At 49.9% G+C, this 17,370-nt stretch overlaps 1 long non-coding RNA gene across 1 annotated transcript; it reads right to left on the bottom strand.

Annotated features, from left to right (window-relative positions):
- Nucleotides 1-4,766: 4,766 nt before the first annotated feature.
- LOC105085396 (uncharacterized) lies at nt 4,767-15,301 on the bottom strand. Its single transcript, XR_836800.3, has 3 exons — nt 15,133-15,301; nt 14,223-14,410; nt 4,767-5,142 (listed from the first exon to the last, which is right to left on the bottom strand). It is a non-coding gene; the product is annotated as an uncharacterized LOC105085396 (long non-coding RNA).
- Nucleotides 15,302-17,370: the final 2,069 nt, after the last annotated feature.

Here is a 17,370-nt window from a genome sequence, read left to right as displayed (position 1 = left end):
AGGGCAGGGAGCAGCACTGAAGGTGTCAGCTTCAACAGCTCAGAGTAGCAGCCATGATGGCAGGAACCTGGAGGGATACTGTGAGTTGGGGGGAGGTTCAGCTGGTATGGGCGACGCTTGCCCAGAACCCCAGGGCCCCTTTCCTAATTAGCACAAGGGTGCCACTGGGGCCGGTACCATGGCTGGTGGGCAGGATGTTGCTGGCCAGACTGGAGAGCTGTGTGCTTACATGGCACGCACCCTAGTTATAGGCTGGGACTGCAGGAGGGCAGGGCCTGGGGAGCAGGGAGCCGGGAAAATACTGGCAGTTATTAAAATAGTCTTTGTGGCCCTTTTTTTTTTTCCCCAGACTGGTTTTGTCTGCAAAAACAACACAGTGAATGTTCCTGAGATTATTAAATTATCCTGTCTTCACCTTAAATGTCATAGGCACTTCCTGACACTTCCTCGCCGTGCTGTCAGAACACTTCACACTTCAGTGGCGAGCCAGAAAGAAAATCAATAGAACTAGAGCTGCAAGGGATTTCTCACCAGCTTGGTAAGATGGACGGCCTGCCTGTCCCATTTGGAGCCAGGAGAGAAGGGATTGGCTGAGTCAGTCCTTACCTGCCAGGAACTGTGTTCTATTTGGAGAGCTAAGGCACAAAGCGTGCGCGCGCGTACACACACACCCACCCAAGGCTGAATGAATGCATAAGAGTTCGGAGCTCTGCCTTCATCTGCATTGCACTGATGGGCTGGGGAAGGGGGGAAGCGGCTGAACAGAAGTCTTTCAGCCAGTGACTAAGCTCAGGGCACAGAAATCCTATCTCCTTGTTCAGAGAGAGGTGGGTCATTAAAGGGCACTTTTGGAGGGAATGATTATGGAGCGTTCATTCCTTCTGTGACAGGCGTGGTGTCAGCTGTAGATGCTTCATATGACTGAGGTTGCTCAATTCCTACAACAATGGTCACATGGATAAGGACCCTGATGCCTGAAGAGGTGGTCCGCACTGCTCCACCGCCAAAAGGGACTGAAGCAGAGGGCAGTGGGGGTATAGTAGCTGACCCACCACAATACACTACACGTCATGGGTGCCATGTTATTGTCACTGCTGAACCCTCAGGGCCTACCTCAGTGCCCAGAGCACGGCGGATGTTCAGTAAACATCTGTGGAATGAATGAAAGCAACGACAACCCGCCAGGGTATTATGGTTTCCATCCTAAGAGCATCTCCATGAGCTTGGCTTGCCTGCTCTCACATTCACCCAATGAGGAGGGATGGGAGCACGTGTTCTTGCTGTTGTTGCATTATTGCTATGGTTGGTGTCACTATGATCATTCTCCTTTTGCAGAGGAGAGAACTGCTGGGGAGCTCGGAATATTTAACTTTCCCCAGGATGGGGAGAGTTCAAGGTCCTGCCCAAGTCTTCTGATCCTCTGATCCCAAATCGAGTTCTTCCCAGTGTTCCCTGAGGAGGAAGAAACGGGCCGAACCCACCAGAAACTGCCTTATTCTAACGAGGAAGTTCATGCCTTACTTCGGACCTTGTGCTCCCTCCCTCCCACCTCCTCCTCACTTTCCCTCTCTACTCAAAGATAGGTATCTGCAAGAAGGCGACCCCCCACGCCAACTCTCACCATCCCTGCCACCCCTCCAGCTAAGAAGTGGGATACGCTGGGAAAAGCCCCAGCTTTCCGATTAATTAAGCCTGCAGAACCACTCAGCCATAGCTGGTCTCGGTTACCCGGGCAATGGGAGGCGATACCTCAGGATCAGAGGGTTGACTCAGTGAAATATAGTCTGTGGGATTGCCCTGGAAAGGTTGAAGTTGATGCAAATGTTAATTATTATTATTTTTAGAGCTCTGCCTCCCTAGGAGTTCTCTGCATGGCCTCCAGAAATGTCCAGAGTTTCCACGTCTCACTCTGAGGAGGGGGAGAATCTAATTAGTGCCTCATCCCTCTCCTTCTGGGGGAGTGCTGGACCCAGCTCCACGTGAGAGGAAGGAGGCGGCCACAAGGAAGAGAGGGAACGCTGCGCCTTGTAGGAAGCAGGAGGAGGAGGAGCAGGATTCTGTCAAACATACACAGAGGCCTGGACAGACTGCTCCCCACACCTGAGCTCAGAAATAAACTTGGATGAGGTAGACGTTTATTCTAGTTGAATTTCGAGTAGAAGGGGAGGTTATCTGGTTCAGCAATAATTTAGTAACTTTCTATTATGTTTCCTGAAGGCACCGTAGGGAGAGATGGAATAGGCATAGTAGTACCTCACTGTTCCAGATTTTACCTTTCTGATAAATTCATCCGTCTGGAATAGAGTCAGGGAAGGAAAAACAAATTCATTGGTTTGTCAGAAATATGCCATACAGTACACATACAAACCTGTGTATTTGTATATTTACTCTGGGTCTGTGAACTCTTCATTTGCACATAGTTCCAGCAGATTAAGAAGTCACAAACTTGAAAGAGAGTTGGTACTATGGGTGGGTTGGTCTAAAATTAGCCATTAGGCTATCTTTTTAGAAACAACAAAACAAAACAAGGTAGACAAGAAAGAAATCCACCAAAAATATTTATGAGAACTCAAAGTCAGCTGTGATTCCTTGTGTGGGACAGTGCATTATGTACCTCAACAATGTCTGTATTTTTTTTGAACATTTTTTATTGATTTATAATCATTCTACAATGTTGTGTCAAATTCCAGTGTTCAGCACAATTTTTCAGTCATTCATGGACATATACACACTCATTGTCACATTTTTTTCTCTGTGAGTTATCATAACATTTTGTGTATATTTCCCTGTGCTATACAGTGTAATCTTGTTTATCTATTCTACAATTTTGAAATCCCAGTCTATCCCTCTCCACCCTCCACCCCCCTGGTAACCACAAGTCTGTATTCTCTGTCTGTGAGTCTATTTCTGTCCTGTATTTACGCTTTGTTTTTGTTTGTTTGTTTGTTTATTTTTGTTTTTGTTTTTTAGATTCCACATATGAGCGATCTCATTTTGGTATTTTTCTTTCTCTTTCTGGCTTACTTCACTTAGAATGACATTCTCCAGGAGCATCCATGTTGCTGCAAATGGCATTATGTTGTCGGTTTTTATGGTTGAGTAGTATTCCATTGTATAAATATACCACATCTTCTTTATCCAGTCACCTGTTGATGGACATTTAGGCTGTTTCCATGTCTTGGCTATTGTAAATAGTGCTGCTATGAACATTGGGGTGCAGGTGTCATCCTGAAGTAGATTTCCTTCTGGATACAAGCCCAGGAGTGGGATTCCTGGGTCATATGGTAAGTCTATTCCTAGTCTTTTGAGGAATCTCCACACTGTTTTCCATAGTGGCTGCACCAAACAATGTCTGTATTGACATCACTCTATGACCACATGGTACAAAACAAACGGAACCACAGAACATGAGAATTAAAATGACCACTTGGTGTCATCAGGCCAACCTCTGAGAGCCAGAGAAGTGAAGGAACTTGCTCAAGGTTGCACAGCTAGCCAGGCAGGGTGAGGAATGACACCCAGATCTCCTGGTCCTGCCTGGCCCAGGGTCTTTCCTACTGCTCACACAGGGATCCTAACCAACACCCCAAGTTCCCAAGAAAAGCTCAAAATCTGTTCAACATCTTTTATCTGAGACATCAGGTGTGCGTGATTCCTTTTAGAAAGAATTCTGTCATAAGTGATAACAAAGAAGAAAAGACTGGGAGCCTAAAGGGGTCCCACGGGCACCATGCTCACAGACACACACGCCAGCTCCTGGAAGCAGAGTCTAACCCTGAGGAAATGGACAACAAAGGTTTTCCTGTGGGGAGAGGAGGCGTCCCCTCCTTCTAGGAGCCCATACTGACTTGGAGAGGCAGGCCAGGCAGACCTGAGGCACATCAAGCAAAGGCAGACAGGCCAGAGAACCAAAAGGGGGTACCAGCAGGAGGGCTCGTGGCCGGGCAGGCTCCTGACGCCCTGAAGCGGGCCAGCGGAGCCTGAGAGCACCTCATACACACAGCACACAGGCTCATTATTGGGAGTATACGGCGCATTATTTGAACTCGGCGCTCCTGCCCCCGGCGGTGGGCACCCTGCCAGTCTGTGTTCCCATATCCTGCTGCCGACTAGGGGCCCACCCGTTTCTATATCGAGAAGCTCCTCTCCATAAATAAAGAACAGGAGTCAGGCACAAAAGAAAGGCTGTTTTGAGCGCCGGGAAGGCTGTCACTTGGGCCAACAAAGGGCAGGAAGTGCCGGGTGGTGGCCCTGTGTCTGTCCCCAGGCCCGGCTCACCTGGCTGGGCTGGAGGGCCTTTGTGCAAAAAATGTCAGGCCCAAGTCCCAAACTTCCTGCCATTTGTCAGGCTGTGCAGTGACCTGGAGTTCACCAAAATGCTTGCTGCTCCCAACAATACACACATGCATCCTTTGGAAAAATCCTCTCCCCCATCCCCTCCAGGCAGCAATGGCTTTTTATGGAAGTGCCTGGGATGGGGGTGGGGGTTCTCCAGGGCTGAGAAATGGAAAGTTTCAGTTGCATTTCTCTCTTCAAGTTGGGCTGAGACAGGGCAGGGAGAGAGCAGAATCCCAGGGGGATGGGGACGGAGGCTCTGAAGTCTCACCCCACTCTGCTCCTGACCAGCTGGGAGCCGTGAGGACACTGGGTGGGGTGTCTGTTCTGTGGCCTATTTGCTTTCTGCTCCTGCCCAACATCCCCAGAGGCCCCCAACCTACCTGCCTACCCTGAGGCTCCAGCACTTCACTGCTCAAGAATGGGATGCAATTCGTGTCAAGAATAGCCACCTGCCTACAGAGGAGAAAAAAATCAGGCCATGTGTCTGAGACAGAGCTAAAGGGATAGGAGTCTGGGCTTGGGGTCACCACTGCCAGGCCAGCCTTGTCCCTGGCTGCAGGCTGGATCTTATGAGAAGAGACTCACAATGGCTTCTCCAGGCAACAACCAAAGACATCAACTCCTCATTCAGCTCACTTGAGCTGTGCTCACCTGGTGAGAGGCCGTAGACAGAGGCTCCCAAACACTGGGATGGACGCTGACAGTCACCTGTCTTCTGCAAACTGAAGGAAAACATCATGAGTTTTCCAGCTTGCTAAATTGATTCCTTTGAAAGGCCTGTCCCTTTTATTCTGAGATTATGCTCTGAAATGAACAAGAAGAAAAACACGGTGAATTTTTCCATACTGCTAAACTTACTCAATTTCAAGGATTGTCTTTTATTCTGGGATTATGTTCTTCCTACTTTTCTGAGCTACTTTGTTAGTGTTAGAGCGTGCTTTTGTTTATGACATCAAATTAAAAAATGGTTTTTTTTGGGGGGGGATAAATTAGGAATTTGAGATTAACAGATACACATTACTATATAAAAATTGATAAACAACAAGGTCCTACTGTACAGCACAGGTAACTATGCTCAATATCTTATAATAACCTATAATGGAAAAGACTCTGAAGAAGAATACATATTTAACGGAATCACTCCGCTGTACCCTTGAAACTAACATAGCATTGTAAAATAGCTATACTTAGATTTAAAAAATGGTTTAGAAAAATGGTTTTATTTGATGAAACAAAAAGCTGACAATCCTGTGTTAGCCCTACAAACAGGAACAGAACCACCACCACCTGCAGAGTGTGAAGTTCCCAAGTCTAGGAGCCCCAGGCCCTGGGGCGGGAGACTGGGCTGCTGCCTTCAAGGAGCTTATGACATGGTTGAGGGCTACGGACCTGTAATGGTGACACACTGCAAGACCTTAAGGGATGGATTCTGTGTAAAGGTGTGAGGCAGATGTTACTTGTGCTGTTGGAGCGCAGAGAGGAGGCTGGTCAGTGAAAACCTTGTTCGTAGTAAGTGCTCAGTTAACGTTGGCTGAACAAATGAATGACTGGAAAGCACTGAAGAAAACTTAGCAAAACTGGGACTTGGCGGGGATCTTGCCAAGGGGAGAAAGATACTGAAGGGCATTGCTGGTCAGCAGGTCAGCTCCAGCAGAGGCGTGGAGGCCCAAAAGAGCCTGCTTGTGTAGGGGCTGTGAGGGGCTCAGCCTGACCTGGAGCAGAGATGATACTAACTGGAGTAGTGGAATGTACTGTCAGGTAAGTGGAGTCTACCTTGCGAGCCAGACAAATACGTTTAGACTTGAAGCAGCCATTAACAGAGAGCCTTGGATGGTTCTTGAGCAGGGCAGTAGCAGGGTGAGATGCCAATGGAAGATTGCGAGTCCGGCAGCTGTGTGTAGAAGGCTTGGAATCCAGAACCAGGGGAGCTGTCAGAGGACTTGCTCCTGGAAGGGCGGGGGCCAGGGCTTGGGCTGTGGTACTGGTGAGGGGCACCACCAGGATGGGAAGGGACAGGACTGTGCCCGAGATTTTAATCCAAGTCTAGGGAAGTTTTGACACGGCTGAATGGATAGAAACGGGAGAGAGGTGGGAGGTTTGGAATAAGGCAGAGGAAGAGCTTGGCTTTGTGCCTGCCAATTCTGCGGAGACGACCAGGCTTGCATGTAGATGTGTCCAGCTGCTGGGGCGAGAGACCCGGGGAGCAACAGGACCACCTCATCCTGGGACGGGAGAGAGAGAGGCCGCCTGCACTCCTGTGAGCCCAGGCTGCAGTTGGGGGATCCAATGGGGGTGGAGGTGCCGGCCCTTCTCAGTCAGGTCTCCAGTTTGGCCGAATAATGTGTGGAATTTGGGCCTACATGAAAGGCGTTTAAAGCTGCTAGTGATGAGCAGCCACCCGCCCTGGGAGGGGTTGTCAGGCAGGGCTGCCTGCTCTGGCAGCTAAGATAACCCCAGGTTATTTCAGGAAGAGAGTCCTAAGAAGATAAACAGGTCAGTGGCCAGCAGATGGACAGATAACCTGGCTTATCCGAGCAAAGGCAAGAGAGGGCCCTCTGGGGACAGGGTTCTCGGAGACAGGAAGGTGCCAAAGTGCCTCAGAGGATGAACAGGGGGCGGGAGCCAGACCAGGGGCTGTGACACCAGCTGGGGAGGGGGCATCTCACTGCCCTGTCGTGTCTCTCCCTGGGTGGCAGACATCAGGCCCGCTGGTTCTGATGGGAAATGGAGACAGGGAGTTCCCTCAAGTCACCCTAAACCCAGGTGCTCCAGACCTTATTTGGGTCTGAATGCCCAGAAACAGCCCCAGAGTAGTTTGCAGGCTTTTTATGTTTTACTTTCTCATGTTGTTTGAGTCAGTTGCCCGCCTGCATTTACTGGGGACACAGTCCCCATATTGTGCAGCGTGTGTGCGCATGTGTGTGGTGTGGCATATATGTGGGTGCAGTGTGTGTGGGGTTGGCGATTGTGTGTGTGATGTGTGGGTGTAATGTATGTGTGTGGGGTGAGTGTGTGGATCTAGTACATGTGTGGGTCTGGGTGTGTACAGTGTGTATATGTGCATCTGGGGGGTGTGAGCAGTATATATGCGTATGTGGTGTGTGTGTACCCAGTGTGAGTGCAGGGGGTGCACGGGTGTACTGCATGTGGTGTGTGGAGTGTGTGGATGTAGTACGTGTAAGCTGGAGGGGGTGAAGATGTGTACAGTGTGGGTTTGGGCGTGGTGTGTTGGTGCTGCATGTGTGCACGTGGTGTGCACACAGAAATGTGAGAGTGTGGTGTGTGAGTAGTCCACGTGCTCATGGTGTGAGTGGAACAGAATGATGAGGACACAGGCTCCTGGTCCCGCCCCATCCCCCATCCTCTTGAAAACACAGCGGAGCTGTCATCACCCTGAGGGGGCAGAGGCTCTCAGCTCCATCAGAGCCTGGTCCAGACGTCTCAACCCATCCCGGGACGCCTTTAGTTTTCAGTTCTGGCCCTTTGAGCCCCCTTCCCTCCCTCCTGTCCCAGGGACCTCCCATCTCTTCGAACAGGCGTGGGTCTTCCTGGCTCTGGGTCCTGGTTCAGGCAGTCTCCTCTCTGTCTCCACTCAGACAGCATCTTTGTCCTTGAAGGCTCAGCCCCCAGACACAGAGTGGTCTCGCCCACGCCCTCTGCCCACTGCCTTCCATCAGTGGGCACCTCAGACTCCCCATCGTGCACACGTGGCCCTCACAGCTCATCACAGGGGCACGCAGTTGGTCTGGGCTGCCACCACTGCACTGAAGCACCCCAAGGACAAGGATGGGGAGCCGGGCCCAGGCTCTGCACGCCTCACCCTAGGAGTCCTCTCTGGGCTCCCTGAGAAGCCTCTGCCCCATCCCGCAGGGGCCTCACCACCAGGTCTGTGCTGCTGCAGACACATTTTCCTGGAGCTGTCTTTTTTAAAAATTTTTCATTGACGTATAATTGACATATAACATTGTACTGGTTGGAGGTCTTCAAGGTAATGACTGAGGTACTTGTATATTTTGTGAAATGATTGTTATGCTGAATCTAATTACCATCTGCCACCATACAAAGTTAACTTTTAGGATTTACTCTCTTGTCAACTTTCAGGTGTGCTCTACAGTATTTATGGCACAGTCCCCACGCTCTACTCCACGGCAATGTTGACAGGACCTCACATTCTTGTGGTCATGCCAGGCTCTGCACCTCTGTTCTCGACTCTCCTGTGGGCCCTGCCATCCTCCCTGCATCCCGCCTTCAAACCCCAGCTTCCTCCCACTACCTTGCACCCACTTGGAAATCCAGGCACTGACCACATTTGTTCTGTTCCTTCTTTCTTGTCCTGATTTCTCTTCTCCTGTCCCTCCCCACTACAGGTTTTTGTTTCCTCTTATTTATTTATTTGTTTATTTTATTTTGGGAGGAGGTTAATTAGGTTTATTCTTTTAATGGAAGGGGATCGAACCCAGGACCTCATGCATCTTAAGCATGCACTCCACCACTGAGCTATCCTCCCCGTTTCCTTTTTTTTTTTCTCACTTCTGTAATCCTCTCTTTATTTTTTTTTATTGAGGTATAGTCAGTTTGCAATGTTGTGTCAATTCCTGGTGTACAGCACAAATCTTCAGTCATACACGAATAGACATATAATCATTTTCACATTCTTTTTCTCCATAATCTACTATAAGATATTGAATATATTTCCTTGTGCTATACAGTATAACTTGTTTGTTTACTTTATATATACCAGTCAGTGTCTGCAAATCTCAAACTCCCAGTTTATCCCTTCCCCCAACCCCCACCCTCGCCGTTTCCTCTTAACTAGACTACAGTAGCGAGAGGAGATACTGACAGAGCATCATTTAGACTCAGAGTCAGGAGATGGCTCAGTCCAGCCCCTCTGGCCTCTTTCGCCCCACAGGAGGTAACGCTGCAGTGAGCATTTAGTGCATGGCCCCTCACGGACCTGGGTGAGGACTCCTTTGGGCTGGATTCCCAGCAGCCCGAGCCTGGGGCCTGGCCCCGGCACAGCCACGCTGCTCTCCAGAATGACAGCACCTCAGGTTCCCAGCTTGCATGTCTCTCTTACCCACCACTGTATGCTTTGTGTGCTCCTGACCTCTGGGGGTTTCTTTTCCTATACAGTTTGTTCACACTCTTGCCTGTTTTCTGTTGGGATTGCAGCCCCCTCCTTGCTGATTTCTATAAGTCCTTTGTATATTCCAGGTATCAGAGTATACTTAGAATTGGAATAAAATCTGGGCTGGTTTTAGAACGTCTCCCACTCTGTCCTCCATCTCCTAATTTTGTTCCTGGTATCTTTCAACGGCAGTAAAGCCAATCTTTTAAATTTTGGTGTGCGCTTCCAAAGTTTTTAGATGTGCTTTCCGGTTTCTAAGTCACAAAAACATTTTCCCAGGTTTTCTGGTACTAAACTTATACTCATCTTTATCTAGTATTCTCCAAGGTGACAGAACCCTACAAAGTGCTTTGCAGACACTGTCTTACTAGCTGGAGACCATTCTGGGTACTGCACACTGCTTAACTCCGAGTAACTCACTCAATCTTCATAACAACACCAGGAGGTACCGTTATTACCATCCCCACGTTACATTTGAGGAAACTGAGGCACAGAGGGGTTGAGTAACTTCTAAGTGACACACAGGTAACAAGTTGAAGAGTCTGAGCACCTGGCTTCAGAGACTGTCCTCAACTTCTCTCTCAAGTGATCTTTACAGCAACCCCACATGTGGGAGTTAGTTTTATGTACCAACGTGACTGGGCTGAGGGATGCCCAGAGAGCCGGTAAAACTTTATTTCTGGGTGTGTCTATGAAGGTGTCTCTAGAAGAGATTGGTAGGTTAGTATGTGAATCCGCAGAGTTAGTAAAGATGCCATCACCAATGTGGGTGAGGATCACCCAATCCATATGACAGCCTGGACAGAATAAAAAGGTGGAGGATTTGCTGTCTCTGCTTGAGGTGAGATGTCCATCCCCTCCTGCCCTTGGACATAGGTTATGGGTGCTCCTGGTTCCCAGGCTTTCAGACTAAAACCAGGACTTAGACCATCTGCACCACCCCAACCCTATTCTCAGGCCTTCAGCCTCAGGCTGAATTACCCACCGGCTTTCCTGGTTCTGCCCTTTGCAGACAGATCATGGGGCTTCTCAGCATCCATCATGGAAAGAGCCAATTCCCATCATAAATCTCTCTCATATATCCATTACATATCCCACTGGTTCCGCCTCTCTGGACAACCTGACTAGTACACAGAGAGTAGATGAGCAGGTGCCACCCCTGGGAGAGGGGGGCACCTACTCCAGCTCGAAGCCCCAGCCCATGCCCTGGACACTGCAGCACAGTTGTCTTAAACTCGGCTCCCTCTGGGAAAGCCTGAGACCTAGATCCGGGTGGCGCATTTTGGGAAGTGATCCCAGAGAGTAGGAGCCAGGGGCTGAAGAGACTGAATGCAGAAGGAGGGCAGGCCAACCTAAGGATGAGTCTTCTGGCTGGATGCTGCTATGGCAGCCGGGGCTCCATCCTGCTGGGACATCTGAGGACCACACAGAATGGGTCTCAGAAACGTCCCGGGAAGAACAGGACAGCATTTATCTAGCAGCTCCCATCTCCCGTCAGCAACCTGTTTTGAGTGTCCAGAGTGCCTGTCCTGGTCACAGAGGAGCCCTGGGGCAGAACGGTCACAGCCCTGGGGCAGAACGGTGCATCTGACAGGTGCTGCTGGATGCTTCCTGGGCAAGGCTGGGTGCTGCAGCCGAGAGCATGTGAGGCCTCCGTGCTGCCTAGTTATTAAGACTTGGCACTTCCCTCCCAGTTTTCTCCCTGCAGGCCTGTCTCACTTCTCCGAGCACATCGCTGGCCTGTGGTGGGAGGGTGCAACCTCGGCTCACTGGTCTTTATTTCCCCCAGTATGGTGCTGGGAACAGAGCACACTCTGATATAACAACCCTGCCTTTTACTGAGCATCTTTAATGCCTCTGGCACCAGGGTTGTTCTCTACACGTGCCACTGCCTTCAATCCTCGCAGGAGCTCTGCTCTAACTGTTTTCTGCATAGGGACAACAAGGCTAAGTGGTTTAGGGACTAGTGCAACAGACTTAGGGTCAGAGTCCAGGCTGGCACTGTACGGGGGCCCAGAGCTTCCTAAGGGCTGGCTGAAGGGGGAACCCCCGGCTTCTTCTGTCTGGACCAGGGAGGTCAGCGGGAAGGAGGAGGGAGGTGCCCTGTTCTCAGAGGAAACAGCTAGAAGCTAAACAAAGGCTCAGAGGCAGGAGAGCCTGGGCCTGTATAAGGAAGAGCAGTTTGGCCAAGTGTAGGAAATCTGTGGGAGGAGCAGCTAAAACAGTTGTCGTCTGGGGGGAGTTTGGGGGGTGGGGAGGTGGCAGCGGGGTGATTTCTCTTTCTACAACTTAGTTGGCAGTGAGTGGGGGAGCCTGTCCTGGACTTTAAAAAGCCCCTGTCAAACTGCAGTCCCCTTGAGGGCAGGAACCCCTGCTTCTCCTTCTTTGTGTGACAGAGAAACAGAGAGATGCGCATTCCCCCAGAGTGTGCCCCTCCTCGTGGACATAGGGGGTGGAGAGATAAGGCGGGGTGGTGGCAGCTCCTGGCTGGCTTTCTCAGCGTATCTCCTGGTCATTCTCTTTCCTATCCTAAACCACCCACCAGACCCACCTGCACCCCGCAGCTGGGGGCTGCCCCACCCACTTGCCATCATTTCCGTTACTGGCTTTCAGCAAAGAGCCTAACAGTCCTTGGGGACTCCTCTGTTATGTCATGCAGGAGCAGAAGGGTTGCTTTCTCTGTAGATTCCTACCAGCTGCCACCCTCTCTGGGCTTGCACAATTCAAAGGCAGCACAAATAGATAAAGAGAGGAAAGAGTCCCTGACCTGTGGCCCGGTGGACCTTTGGCCCTTGGTGATGGAGGTAGGATTTGTCCTTGGTCTCCCTCTTCCATGTTCCTCCCGTGACTTCAGCAAATTCTCTGTCTCTACAAGCAACTGACCTATGCCCCGTTTCCTTTAGCCAGCCCTGATCCCCAGCTCCTGACTCACACCACACTCCGCTCCAATCCCAACTCCAACAGGTAGCCACGGCCAACAGTCAGCAGTAGGTATTTGTGATACACATTCAAAACCAGAAGCATACGATGTGTATCACCGTGCAAATTGCTCCCTCACCTCAGTAATAGCACGGCCACATTTCCGTGGACTGCGTATGGACCCAACTTGTTCTTTCAGGGTCAGTACAGGCACGTGACAAAATATTTTGAACAGGTTCTCTTCCCATTATTTATTGAGAAACTGTCATGGGCAAGGCTCTAGTCTGGGCACTGGAATATACATTCTAGTAAAGGAGACAGGAAGTATAAAATAAAGAAGCAGCAGTATTATGGATGGTGTTGTGTCATGAGGAAAATAAAATTGGGGGGGCTGGAAAGTGTCACCATGGAGGTGACATTTGACAACTCAGATACAAACTTCAGGACAAGAAAGATGCGTACTTGGGCCACATCCACTTTGGGGCTAGGACACACACTGCTGATGGCATCTTTGAGCCCACGTGATGCAGATGGTGGAGATGGAGATGGTGAGCCCTGCGGCACTAGTCTTCCCTTTACTCAGTGTCCTCCGGCGCAGTGGCAGCTGTTCAGGCCGAGGGAAGGATGCATGAGCTAGTCAGCAGGCCCACATCCCCTGTGGCTGAGCCCTTTTCCCAGGTCCACTGGGCATGACAGAGCACCGGGCCAGGCCCAGCTGCAGTCCTGTAGTACTGCCTCACTCCTGTGACCTCCTGAAGTAACGAAGGGACTTTCCTATTTGTAAAACTGAATTAAATGCCTATCCAGCCTCTGCTTTCACAAGATCCTGTCTGTGAAAGTACTTTGGGAGGAAAGTTTCTCTATGAGTTTCCTAGGGCTGGTATCACAAACTGAATGGGCTAAAAAATAGAAATTTATCATCTCACAGTTCTGAAGGCTAGAAGTCCAATCAAGGTGCTAGTAGGTTGCTTCCTCCTTAGGGGCTCAGAGGGAGAATCTGCTCCAGGTTTGTCTCCCAGTTTCTGGCGGCTGTCGGCAACCCTTGGCATTCCTTGCCCTGTGGCAGCGGAAGTCCAATCTCTGCTTCATTCATCACATGGCATTCTCTCCTGGTGTCTGCGCCCAAAGTTCCCTCTTCTTATAAGGACCCTAATCATTGGATTAGGGCTACCCTAATGATCTTGTTTTAACTTTATCACATCTGCAAAGACCCTATTTCCAAATAAGGTCCTATTCACAAGTTAGGACTTTTGCTGGAGTTGGGGGTGAGGGGGGCACAATTCAACCCCTAACAGTGTCTAATGTCATCACCATCACAAAGAATTAGTGTTAAAAAGCAAACACTAAAATGCATGATCAGCAAGATATACCTGTTCTCGTGTGGGTGGTAGTCTGTTTTGACATGACAAAGGTGGTGATGGGGGAGCTCAGGGGTAGTGTGTGCTTAGCATGCACGAGGTCCTGGGGTCAATTCCCAGTACCTCCATTAAAAATAAATAAACCTAATTACCATTAATCCCCCCCCCAAACCAAACAAACAAAAAAAGGCAGTGACAGATTTGCAAGAACCTGGGAGAGTCAAAGACTGAGGTCCCACTTGGCGCTTCTCAAACAACAGTGCATACATGAATCACCTGGGGTCTTGTCAAGATTCAGACCCTTGTCAATAGGCCTGTGGCAGCCTGACATTCTGCATTTCTGGCAAGCGCCCAAGTGATGCCTCTGCTGCTGGCCCATGGACCACACTGTGAGCAGCAAGGGTCTGATGAATTGCCACCTTACAGGCCTCTGTCCTGCCCAAGCTCCAGCACTGGTCACTTCTGAAGAGACTTACCTTCTTCCTCCCATGACCTTCATGATTTTGAGAGCCAGGCTGGTAGGCTTCAAGCACGTTACTTCCCGCTTAGGTGGTCCCAGCTGTGACGTCTTTCCCTTTCTAACCCATCCCTCACAAGGCACGCCGACTTTTCTTGGCCTTCCCATTAGTATTCCAGTGGACGGCCTCACCAACGGTGACAAGCACTGGGGGAGCAGAGAGGAAAACTTAGTTGAAAGGAGGACTGCAAACCTGTCAGAGCACAAAACACACACATTCAGCCAAAAGACCCCCATTCCTGGACCCCATCCAGACTCGTCCCTTTATTATTTTTGTTCGCTTTCCTCCTTAACTAGATCTTGCCTGAAAACAGCCTGGGAGTTGCTAAGGTAACGCTTTAGAGTCTCCCCCGACACATCATTGTTTAATTCCAGCAGCGGCAGCCGAAGGAATTTGCTATTTGTTTAAGAGATGAAAGCCACAAACTTCCACACATTCATCTCCAGTTTCAATCCCCTCCAACTGTATGGCCCAGTCAGAGCGAAACACATTGGGTGGAGTGGGCTCATGGGACCCAACAAAACAGTGGGTGCTTGAGAATGGTCCTCATCACCCAAAGACAGAGGGTGCCGGGATTTCTCTTGACGGGGCACCCAGGGGAGGGGGCGTGGGGGGATAACTGTCTTCGCTGAGGGTCTGAGGCGGGAATGGTTGGAGGGCAAAGCCTCTGAGTCATGTTTCCTCCCAGCCTCAGATCTGGAAATCACACTTTCCCCAGGGCCTCAGTTGCACAGATCCTGACTCTAGGTAGGGTACCGCAGAACCCATGAGCAGCACACCTAAACCGGACGAAAACACACGGATGGGGTTCAGGGTGCGGAAGTGTTTCAGGAATGCATACAGTCCCCTTTATGCAAACAAGATTTACCAGGAAACCATTGTGGCCTGCGGGCCTGCGAGGTGGGTCCTGAGCACACAGGGTGCACCTCCCTGGACCTGCAGCCTCTCACCAGCAGGAGCGCACTGATCCGACTCTGCTCTGCCGCCACTGACGGATTTCTCTCCGTCCTTGCTTTTCTCTCTGCGTCATCTACTTCTCTCAAGGACAACCAACCAGCTCCCGCTCTGCGTCGCATCCAAACTCCCTAAGCAGACGATTTTGATTGGTTCAGATATCACAAGCTCTTGGACTAAGCTAGCTCATAGGACAGCTGGCCGGCCAATAGAGACGCAGTCCCCAGGTCAGGTGCTCTCTCTTGGTCCAATCATCTGTGGCCCACGTGCTGCAGCTCATGGGGTGCAGCCTGGCGTCTTTAAAGGGAGCTGCAGCTGTGGCGTTTCTTCCGAGGTCTGTTTATCCATCTAGTGTGAATTACGAGATAAAGTGGTGGTTTCAGAAGAGTTCTGAGGCGAAAGCAAGATGTCTAATGAGGAAGCATGGTTGAATTTTGTGGTATGATGTGGTGTATATAATCTCTCCTCCGTCATCCTCTGGAGACTTTGGTGAAATGTACACTGCTCACCAATGCTTCTGGTGTTGGACTTGTGCTTTTGAGGGTTGGTAGTGCTGACTCTGATCTCCAGGAAGACTCCGGCTTAGAGCAGAAGCTGCCCCTGGGGGCCCAGCCACAGCTTGTTACCTACAGAAAAAACTTAAGAAGTTTGGCAGTGAATGGGAGGAGAAAATAGGATCCGTTTACTGAAATAGCAGGCTCATCTGTGCAACAACCCAGAGAGACCTATGCAGAGATATCAAGGAGACAGGGATAAACACACAGGTCTGTGCACACACATGGACAGACACAGTGAGAGACAGATCAAGATCTCCTGGAGTCACATACCCAGAGAGATACGTACAGGGAGACGCAACACACATGGGGGCACACTCACAGCCAGTGAAACAAGCAGAGCTCTGAAGAGTGCTTGTGCCTCAAGTGTAGTGGAAGTGAACACTGCATACAGGAGGGTGAGGTTGTCTAGCACAAAAAAAAGAAAAGAACCATCTTTCTGGGTGTTCAGGTTGTTACGGTAAAGTAGTTGTCAGAGGTCATCTTCAGGAGAGGAGACGGTGAGTGCTATGGCTAGGTGATTTGATATAATCCCTTTTCATAGGAAAATACATGTCTCAAAGTTGAAAAGCAAAAAACAAAAAAGCAGGTGTAGCCAGGATTTTGGAGAACTTGCTAAAATTCATATGAGTTCTAAGTGTCTGTTTAGTCTATGGCCCTAGCTCTCAAAAGGGACCCCCACCCCACCCCACCCTCCTCTGGGAACAGTGTGATGATACCTTCAGTGGCTGGAGAAATGGCTAGTCTGATTGGGGAGCCCACTGTTGTATAGAGGTGTTACTGAATACACATTTGTGTGCCCAACACACAGTGAGGCCAAACAAATGGAAAAGTTGGAATTTGGAGCAGAGAATGGTTTGTTGCAGGGCCAAGAAAGGAGAACGGGTGGTTCATACCCCCAAAACCTGAACTCTCTGGTTTTGGGTGAGAAGTTTTTATAGGCAAAATTTAGGGTGAGGGCTGCAGGGTGTGTTACTTCCTTCTGATTGGCTAGTATGGAAGTAACAGGGCAGGTGTTCCAGGAATCTTGTGCTCAGCCTGAAGTTTCCATCTTCCCAGTAGGTGGGGCCTTAGTTCCTGTAGAAGAACTCAAATATATTGTTATGTATGTTCTGTGGGGAGGCACCAGGACCTTGCCCCTATTTCTAGACTGCTCTTCCTTTGTTTCTGCATTCCCTCACTTCCCTGATTAGCAACTGTTTGAATCTGCCCTTTGAACATAGGGAAGATCTAGGAGGCTGAAGGAAGCTTATTCCCTACAAACAAGAAACGGGGGACACAGAAAGGATTTGTACCCGGGAGAGCCCCACAGGGTCCTGCTCAATTTCAGAGGAGTGGCTGTCCTCTGCCTGTGATTCTTACCGGGCAGCTGCCACATGTGGGTTGAGACCCTGAAGGATTTGGATACTGGATTCAGAACGTGAACAGCTGAAGTGGGGAAAAGGATGAGTTGTTCTTGTGGTAAGATGTGGAGCTCACATTTAGACTGTCATGTCTGGGAGGACCTTAGATGTCTTCCTGTCTGATCCTTTCATTTTTCAGAGGCAAAAATTGAAGCTCAGAGTTTAAGTGATTTGCCTGAGGTCATGCAGTGAGTT

This window comes from Camelus dromedarius, chromosome 7, assembly GCF_036321535.1.
Source record: "Camelus dromedarius isolate mCamDro1 chromosome 7, mCamDro1.pat, whole genome shotgun sequence".
In the NCBI taxonomy this organism is placed as follows: Eukaryota; Metazoa; Chordata; class Mammalia; order Artiodactyla; family Camelidae; genus Camelus; species Camelus dromedarius.
Note: the sequence above shows the minus strand (reverse complement) of the source record. Positions and strands in the feature narration are given on the sequence as shown.